The sequence below is a fragment of the Neophocaena asiaeorientalis genome, unplaced genomic scaffold (genome assembly GCF_003031525.2).
Source record: "Neophocaena asiaeorientalis asiaeorientalis breed wild unplaced genomic scaffold, Neophocaena_asiaeorientalis_V1.1 scaffold65, whole genome shotgun sequence".
Taxonomy (NCBI): Eukaryota; Metazoa; Chordata; class Mammalia; order Artiodactyla; family Phocoenidae; genus Neophocaena; species Neophocaena asiaeorientalis.
The window spans coordinates 18,341,534-18,351,534 of NW_020173215.1; positions in this window are offsets into that span (position 1 = coordinate 18,341,534).

A 10,001-nucleotide genomic window follows, 5' to 3' on the forward strand; every position below is an offset into this window, starting at 1 on the left:
AGCCCACAAAATTGTTTTGAATGAAGTTAAAGACAACTAAGCACTACGAGAGCCATCTTATGGAAAAACACGAATGAACTTTTTGATCAACCCAAATAGCATTTGATGGTTAATGGCCTGAAACCTTTTATGATTTAAATATTTTAATTTGACTGATTTGTTCCCATCTCTGCTGTTCTGTGTGTCAGTCACTTATGAGTTTAGGATCTGATATCCTGTAAGTTAGAAATTATTTCTGTTTATGGGTGGATCTGCTTTGGAAATGAAATTTGGGCTGAAGGTTAGAAGATGGCATCACAGCCAGGGAACGGGAATTTTGTGGGGGGGGAGATCTGTTATAACCAGAGACCCAGGAGGTTTCCTGGGTCCTGCTTTCTCACTCACACCACATCCCATCTGTCACCAGGTCCTGTTGATTCTGCCTCCAAAATCTTCTTGCATCTGTTCCCTCCCCTCCTCATCCCGTCGTTCCTTTTGTCCATACTCTCAGCAACTCTAAGCTGAACCGGGCAAGAGCCTCGGCCCTGGCTTCCTTGCCTTCAGTCTGGTCCTCTTCATTTCATTTCTCAAACTACAGTCAAAGTGACCTTATCAAGCATGAACCTGATCATGAAGCACCCCTACTTGTCTCTGTCTCGCCTCTCCTCTCCATGTATTCTCCTTCTGCACCACTTATGCAAACGTCCACAGTCCCCTGAGCGCTGCCAGCATCCTCCACCCTTTGTGCTCTGTAAGCATACTTTTCTTCTGGCCACAGTGCTCTTTCCTCTTCTGTTCATCCGGAAAACTCCTGTTTATCCTCTAAGACGCAGCTCCAGTGTCTCCTCTCATGTGAAGTCTTCTTCCATGTTCCCTTCACTTGTTTAAGCAGCCCTGGCCATTGTCCTTATCACGTCGTCCTACATGTCAATTATTCATTGTCAGGTCTACTCCTTCACCAGACTGTGAGCGCCAAAGAACAGGGATAATCTTTATACTTCCCAAACTCAGACAAACAGTGGGTGTTAGAGAATTTTTCTAAACTCTAAGGTACTAGAATTTATTAGATTGCTAATTGTAGTTTATATTGACATAAAATAATTTAGCTTAGAAATTAATACTTATTCGTTTGGAGGAAAGACTTTACTTCTTCGGCATTTTTATTGCCTCTAGAAAAATATTTTCTAGTTTGTGAAGGAAACAATTCATTTAATGACCTGTGTTTCTCCTCATCTGATAAGCTCGTCAACATGAACAAATCGGTTTTCTAGAACTGTGCTGTCCAGCATAAGCACGACATGTGGCCGTTGAGCTCTGGATGTGTGGCCAATCTGAATGGAGAAGTGCTGATTCAGATTCTGACTAACTAGTATGACAATGAGAATTTTTTTTTTGTTTTGAATGAGTTAGTTGAATACATTCAGATGTGTTTCATTTGAAACATGGATCCCTATTCTCTGGATAACAGAATATGATTCGATGGGTTTTTTTGTTTGTTTTTTAAAATATTTATTTAATTTATTTAGACCGCACAGGGTCTTAGTTGCAGCATGCGTGATCTTTAGTTGCGGCATGCAGACTCTTTAGTTGCAGCAGTCAGACTTCTTAGTCGCGGCATGCAATTCTTAGCTGTGGCATGCATGTAGGATCTAGTTCCCCAACCAGGGATCGAACCTGGGCCCCCTGCATTGGGAGCACAGAGTCTTACCCACTGGACCACCAGGGAAGTCCCTGATTTGGTGTTTTATGCACAAAAGTAAAAACACTTAAAAATGTCAATTGGGCTAAAAGTGAATGTTCACAATATAGTATATACAGTGAGAAATGGAAGGGAAACAGAATTTCCACAAGCTGTGAAACCACATTACTGTACCGGTGAGAAATCTTAAGGGTTACTTCAACCATAAGGTTAAGGTGAATGTTAACATAGCTGACATGGCTGTTGGTCTGAAGCGGTTAAACAGTAAAATTCCTGGACGGCTGCAGGTCTGGAAACTTTAGCACTTTAACACGTTAGAACTCAATCTGTGTTGTTCTTCTGGCAAAGGAGAGCATTGAAAAGCCCCTCCCCAGCTCCTCAAGTGCAGACAGAGCACAGAAGACCCAGGGTGCTGAGATTCAGGGAAGTCCGAGGGCTGCAGGGTCCCTCGCCTGGAAAGAGGACCATTCCCTAGTGACCAGTGTTGGGCAGTGGAAATCGTGCAGAGGGTACTGGAAAGGGGAAAAAGCCCTGACGATGCAGGTGATGATGACACAAGCAGAGGCGGAGGACAAGGCCTGGAACCCTGGAAAAGAGCCAACATGGAACAAGAATGATGACCGTCTCCAGTGAGGGGCCAGTCCAGGCAGAAGAGAAATAGCAACTAGATCCGAACAGGAGCTGGAAATATATGTATGTCTATGATTGCTGCCTACTCTATAGAACTGTGTTTAATTTAACCAGAAAGTAAACTGTATTAAGTCTCAGCTCACCTAACAGTCATCAGGAAGAACAGTACGCTAATCACAAAGTTCTACTAAGTAAGAGACTGACAAATAGTCTAGGCACGGGTGACCTGACGCAGACGCTTATCAGTTTCTGGTCTCAGTTTGTTTTTTTTTTCTTTCAGAGATCATTGAAATTTAGTTAATCACATTGCATTTAGTCATACGACGCTTGTTTCCTCCACTTGCCTGTCACCTCATCGAAGGCAAATTTTCTGCCGAGTTCATGGTTCACTCCAGTACCTCCCACAGTTCCTAGCACAAAATAAATGGCCAATAAATTCTGGATGAAGGAATGGAAAAAAAGAAAAAGAGAAATGGATTAAGCATTCAGCTCAAGAAGGCAGAAGCCAATCAAAATAAAGAGAATAATAATGTAAGCAGAAATTAATAAAACAGAAGGCAAGCATACAATAGCATATGAAACCAAACGCTGGTTCATTGAAAAGACTAATAAAATAGAAACATCTTTTGCAAGTCTAATAAAAATGACAGGCACACACAAATAATACTCCAAGTGAAAAAGATCACAATTTTAATTGCAAAATAGTAAGAAAACGTTACAGATAACGTTTATGCCAAATAAATTGGAACACTTAGAGGAAAATATTTTTCTCAGAGACCACACATTACCAAACATAGCTCAAGAAGAAACAGGAATCTTGAATATCACAGTAACTGTTAAAGAAACTAAACAGATAATAAAAAGAACCATTCCCAACCCTTCTTCCAAAGAGAGGAAAAGGCACCAAACCCAGGCATTTTCACAAGCAAGTTTTACCGATCCTTTAAGGTACAGAGAGACACTATCTAATGAATTTTTTTTTCCTTTAAAAACAAAACTTTTACCAGATATAATCTGCACAATACGTACTAATCTTAAGGCTATTTCTTGATGAACTTTCACAAATGTGTGTGCGCGCAGTCACCGCCTGGATCAATAAACAGAACGTCCTCGTTGTTCCCCAAAGCTCCCTCCTGCCGCTTTCGTGTCACACCCCCCTTCCTGGAAGCAATCATGACTCCCATTCAGATGGCTGCGGGTTAATTTCACTTCACGCTCGTGAAATCACTGAGGATTGTACTGGACGGTTTCTTCTGATTTCCCCTCAACATAAGGCTCTTCAGATTTGCCCAGGCTGTTGCGCGTGTCAGTAGCTAACTCTTTTCTATTGCAGTGTAGCATTATACTGTTTTATTATGTGTTGATCCATTCTCTTACTGAGAACACTTGGGCTGTTTCCAGTTTGAGGCTATTAGGAATAAAGCAAGCTGGTATAAACCAGACTTTTTGTAGACGTCTGTATGAATTTCACCTGGGTATATCCTGAAGGGGAATCACTGGGTCATAGCACAGGTGTGTGTGTAACTTTATTACAAAGTGCTATTTTCCTGTACTGGTCCGACCATTTTACACTCCAACAAGCAATGTGTGTGAGTTCTAGTTGCAGCTACTCGGCATCTTTGCTAACACCTGATATACTGTCAAGGAACGCAAGCAGCCTCTAGAAGCTGGAAGAGACAAGAAAATGGATGGATTCTCCCCCAGAATTTCCAGAAAGGAACACAACCCTGCTGACACCTTGACTTTAACCTAGTGAGACCCTTTTCAGACTTCTGACCTGTTAGATAATAAAGTTTTGTGGTAATTTGTTACAGCAGCAACAGGAAAACTAATACGGCAAGTCAGAAAATGGGAGACTTGTGCAAGCATATTTAGTATCCAGATTATATAAAGAGCCGCTACAAGTCAATGAGATACTCTCCCCTCACTGGGCAGAAGATGCCGAGAAACAATTCACAAAGAGGAAAGCTGAATCACCAGTCAATGTGAAAAGATGTTCAGTCTCCCTGGTAATTAGGAAAACACAAATTGAAACAGTGTTACATGGACTGACCTGTATCCGCCCCCTCCCATTCACATGTTGAAACGCTGATCTCTAATGTGATTGTATTCGGAGATGGGGCCTTTAGGGTAGTAATTAAGGTTAAATGAGGCCAGAGGGTTAGGACCCTAATCCCATAGGTGTCCCTGTAAGAGTAAGTTACCAGATCTCCCCCTCTCTCAGCCGACACACAGGAAAGGCCATGTGAGCACACAGGAAGAGAGCCCTCACCAGAACTCAGCCAGGCTGGCACCTTGGTCTTGGACTCCTGGCCTCCAGAGTTGTGGGAAAATAAATTTCTGTCATTTAAGCCACCCAGTCTGCGGTATTTTGTCATGGCAGCCCAAGCAGACTAATATAAATGGTAAGATAACATTTCATGCCCTTCAGGAACAAAAGTCTGAGAGTCTGATAACTCCACGTGCTAGCAAGAGTGGAAAGGAAGGAAGATGAGGGAGGGAAAAGAGGAGGAAGGGGACTTATACATCAACAAGGATAACAAAACCATACACACACACAGAGCAACAGCACCGACCTGAAGTTTAAATCATGTAAAACAATACACTCCATATTGTTACCTACAAACCTAAGCAGCCAAAGTGCAGAGAGACCTTGGTTATCTCTGGGGAATGAGGGAAGGGCCTGGGATCTTGGAAAGATACACAAAGTGTCTCAAGTATATCTGCAATGTTTTTTTCTTAAAGAAATGAAATACAGCAAAATGTTAAGATCCGTCGGGCAGTGGGCACTGGGGTGCTTGTTATATTATCTTCTACACTGTGAACTCTTACACAATTAAAGAAACCACATTCACATTAAATTAGAAACGTTTCTCAAAACAGAAACAGATTCATAGATACCGAGAACAAGCTGGTGGTTGCCAGAGCGGAGGGGGGTGCTGGGGGGATGAGTGAAATGGGTGGGGGAGATTAAGAGGTACAAATTTCCAGGTATAAAGTAAATAAATTACAGGGATGTAATGTACAGCATAAGGAATATGGCCAAGAATATTTTAATATCCTTGTATGGTGACAAATGGTAACTAGGTCTATCATGGTGATCATTTTGTAATGTACAGAAATACCAAAGCACTATGTTGTACACCTAAAATTAATATAATACTGTAAGTCAATTATACTTCAAAAAAAAACTTAGAAATGCTCTTTCCGCCATCTTTCTGCACCACCATAACAGTGGGCACGAATGCCCCGGCCGATGCTCTCGAGATCATCAACAATGCCGAAAATAGACGCCAAAGCCAGGTTCTTACTAGGCTGTCCTCCAAACTCACTGTCCACTTTCCAACTGTGATGATGAAGCACGGTTCCACTGGAGAATCTGATCACCTGTGATCCCATGATCACAGAGCTGGGAAAATTGTCGTGAAGCTCTCAGGCAGGCTAAACAAGTGTGGAGTGACCAGCCCAGATTTGACGTGCAACTCAAAGATCGAGGAAAACGGCAGAGTAACCTGCTCCCGTCCCGTCAGTTTGGTCCCCTTGGACTGACAACCTCAGCTAGCAACATGGTCCATGAAGCAAGATGAAAACACACAGGAGGGAAAATCCTGGGATTCTTTTTCTAGGGATGTAATACATTCATGCAAATAAAATGCCTCAATGGAAAAAAATCAGAAATGTTTATCAATGTTTCAATTGTCAAAAATGAAAATACTTTTTCCCTTTTTTTTTTTTTTGGCCATGCCGTATGGCTTGTGGGATCTTAGTTCCCTGACCAGGGATCGAACCCGTGCCCTCGGCAGTGGAAGTGCGGAGTCCTAACCACTGGACCGCCAGGGACTTCCCATACTTTTTCTTTTTTATTGGAAAACATTTTGGCTAAAATTATCATTACAAGAAGAAATCAAAAATGAAAAATCTAAGCTTATTATTTTAATTAATTAATTAATTAATTTAGTTTTGGCTGCATTGGGTCTTTGTTGCTGCGTGGGCTTTCTCTAGTTGCAGTGACCGGGGGTTACTCTTCGTTGCAGTGCATGGGCTTCTCATTGCGGTGGCTTCTCTTGTTGCGTAGCATGGGCTCTAGGTGCGCGGGCTTCAGTAGTTGTAGCACGTGAGCTCAGTAGTTGCGGCTCGCGGGCTCTAGAGTGCAGGCTCAGTAGTTGTGGCGCACGGGTTTAGTTGCTCCGCGACATGTGGGATCTTCCCGGACCAGGGCTCAAACCCGTGTCCCCTGCATTGGCAGGCGGATTCTTAACCACTGCTCCACCAGGGAAGCCCTAAGCTTAATTTTATTTATTTATTTATTCGTTTATTTTTGGCTGCTTTGGGTCTTCATTGCTGCGCACTGGCCTTCTATAGCTGCAGAGAGCTGGGGGCTACACTTCGTTGCTCTGCAGCATCTGGGATCCTCCTGGACCGGGGCCCGAACCCGTGTCCCCTGCATTGGCAGGCAGACTCTCAACCACCGCGCCACCAGGGAAGCCCCTAAGCTTAATTTTTTAAGTTATAAAGATAACCAATACAAGAATTAAAAACAGTGATATAATTATATTGATAAGGGAAAAGAAGATGGAGTTGGTTTAAGTGAGCTATCTCCTGAGGCTCAGGAAAGTCTGAATTTGATCAACACTGTACTTTAGAAATGCAACAGTGATCAGGAAGATAACTGAAATAGAACCCAAGAAGAGAATCAACGTGGCTGCACCTGGGGCGGTGTCTTTGTTTGGGCCACTGTAACGGGATACCACAGACTGGGCGGCTTATAAGCAACAGAAATTTATTGATCAAGGCACTGGCAGCTTTGGTGTCTGGTGACGACCTGCTCGCTGGCTCACAGACGGTGTCTTCTGTGTCTTCACGTGGCACGAGGGGCAAGGGAGCTCCCTGGGGTCTTGTTTAAAAGGGACTCGTAGCATTCACGAGGGCTCCACCCTCATGACTTAATCACCTCCAAATACAATCACCCTAGGGATTATGCTTCAACCTATGCCTTCTGCAGGGACACAAACATTCAGTCTATAGTAGGAGGAGTAGAATGGAGAAGGTTAGGGCTCTTTATCAAAAGTCCTTCTATTCTCTGATTTTCAAAAATTATTGGTTATTTGGAAATGTGTTTTTAAACACACAGAACAGAAGCGGTGGAGCTGATTTTGTCCTTGGCTCTATGAGAGGCATTCCTACAAGACTGCACCGTGTTTAGCCCACGTGAATGTGGGAGCATTGTTTTTCAAAACAACACTCAGAAAAAGAGATGCAGGTTTACAGTGCAAAAGCTCAAGCACAGTGTCTCTGCCAGGAAGTGAGACTAGCTAGCACAGCAGTGAGGGAGCAGCAGAGGTAACACTGTCCTGTGTCCTTTGAACTAGGACTCTCTTTCAATTTGGTAGAGACAAAGATTTACGTTCTGAAAGAAACGCACGCGTGCCTGGCCTTTGGCTAACCTCATAACTAGTGCTGGCTGGCCCTGCTGTCTTTGCTAGTGATGAACATGTAAACATGGAGAGGGAACCTACCGGCTGCACTGCAGATACAATTAAACACTTAATCCTGGCTTAATGAGAAATTAACACAACACTAAATCGTCCATACTTCAATAAAATTTTTTTTAAATGAATAATAATACTGATTTAATAAAAACAATAAAAATGTTCATTCAAAACAAAATAAAAAGCACTTAGCATTTACAAGTATGGAGCCAACTGACATCCCAAAGTTGAATAAAATCTCAGGTTTTGCTCCCTATTTCCAGACTGCTAGTCTAAAAAGATAGCTTATTTTGAAACTTCAATTTCTGGTTATCACCAGTACTGAGAGACTTCCTAAGATGTGCTCTTTTGTCCTTCAGCCAGCATTTTGGAATTTGCAGAGAAAAGACTGAGTGCCATTACAGCGCTGGGTGCCGGTGACACAGAAGGGGAGACCCAAAGCTGCCCCTGGGGATGCCCACTGCAGCAAGAGCTCCTCCCGGGCACAGCAGTGGCTCAAGGGACGGAGCTCAAGGGATGGAGTGACCAGGCCTCTTGCAGGAATGTAGACGTTCCCCAGAAAAGACTCTGGAGCTGGAAAAGGAAGGAAGAAGAAGACTGCAGGCAGAAAAGAAAAGCCTGGAGGCGTGAAGTGGTGTGACACGCTCAGCTGCTGGGGACAAGGAGAGGAGAGCAGGCCAGTGGTCAGACAGGACCCTGTGGGCCATGATGAACTAAGGTGTTTGTTCTTGACCTGGAATGAAGCTCCAGGGCCAAATTTTAAACAGAGGACAAATCTGTGTTTTAGAAAGTGTTCTAGCAGCATTGGGGATGATAAAAGAGAAGCAGCTCTGGAAGTAGAGAGCAGCTAGGAAACCACTGCCCTCAGTTAACTTAGGAGGTGTCGAGAACCATCTAAGGGGGTACTGGGTGAAGACAGAGACAAAGAAATGAGAGACAACAGAAATAATGAAGCTTAAGGATAAACGGGATTCAAGGACCTCCTGCATGTGGGGATTCAGGAAGAGAAAAGCTATGCTTTTGGAAAGTCTAAGAATGAGACAAGGAATCAGGTTCAAGGTCAATTAAATGATCACAACTGCAATGTTAAAATGCCAGCTTTTCATCATGACTCTGGACATAATAAAATCTACAACCACAACTACTATGCTTATTTACTGAGCACTTTCTAAGCGCCAAGCACTGTACCACGTTATTCCATGCAGTCCCCTTGTCAACACCATGAAGCAGGACTGTTGTAAGTCCAGCTTTACAGAACAGGAGAATGAGGCATAGGAACTAGCTGGGATAACGTCCATAAAGAATTGAGCACGATGCCTGGACAAAGCAAACCCTCATTAATGGTAGCTGTTCTTAGCTATCCATTGTGAGGCTCTGCAGCCATACTTGAACATGCTTTATTCCCTCCGTATCAAACCAATCCTAATCAAGACCTTTCCTCTTGAAAGGCACTTGGGATACAAATGGGAAGGGGGGAGTTTAAAAAGAAAACAAAACCCCCAAATCTGAAATAGTTGTGTTCCAGGTTAATTTTTCTCACAGAACGTTCTACGCTATTCTAAGCACAAGATGAACTTGTCGATGCTTCTCAACAGTGTCCAAGTCACCAGGAGCACCACTTGGCCGACATCTGCGCCCAGGAATCCTGAAGCCCTGGGAGATGGAGCATAAAACACTTTTTCCAGGTTGTCTTAAATATACATCCTTCGGTGGGCACTTACGCTGTTCCCAGCACAAACATGAAGCAGCTGCTCCCACCCGGACTCCCTAAGAGGGAAGCTGCGGAAGAACTATGGGTGGTCCCTGCCGCCCGCTCTCCCATCTCTCGGGAGGCCGGAGAGGGGACACTCGGTATTCCACAGAGAACTCTACTCCTGGGGTGTCTGAGCAAAAGGGCTGCGCCAACTGCTGCTTCTACGTTGCTATCAGGGTGAATCGTAACTAACGTGCTCAATCTATCTCTAAGTCTGGCTAAAACCCACTCCACACACCGTAAAGTCTCAGACACCACCAAACCTCAAAACCATGAATCGAAAAAAAAAAACAAACAAACCATGAATCGATGTTAAAGTAACACTCTAAAAACACTAACGGAAGGGTCTCCCGGGTTAGTTTACAGGATTTTCTTCTTGGTCCTTTAAAGAGCACAAAGGCGTGGTTCTTTTTTTTTTTTTTTTTTTTTGGGGGGGTTTTTTTTTTTTTGG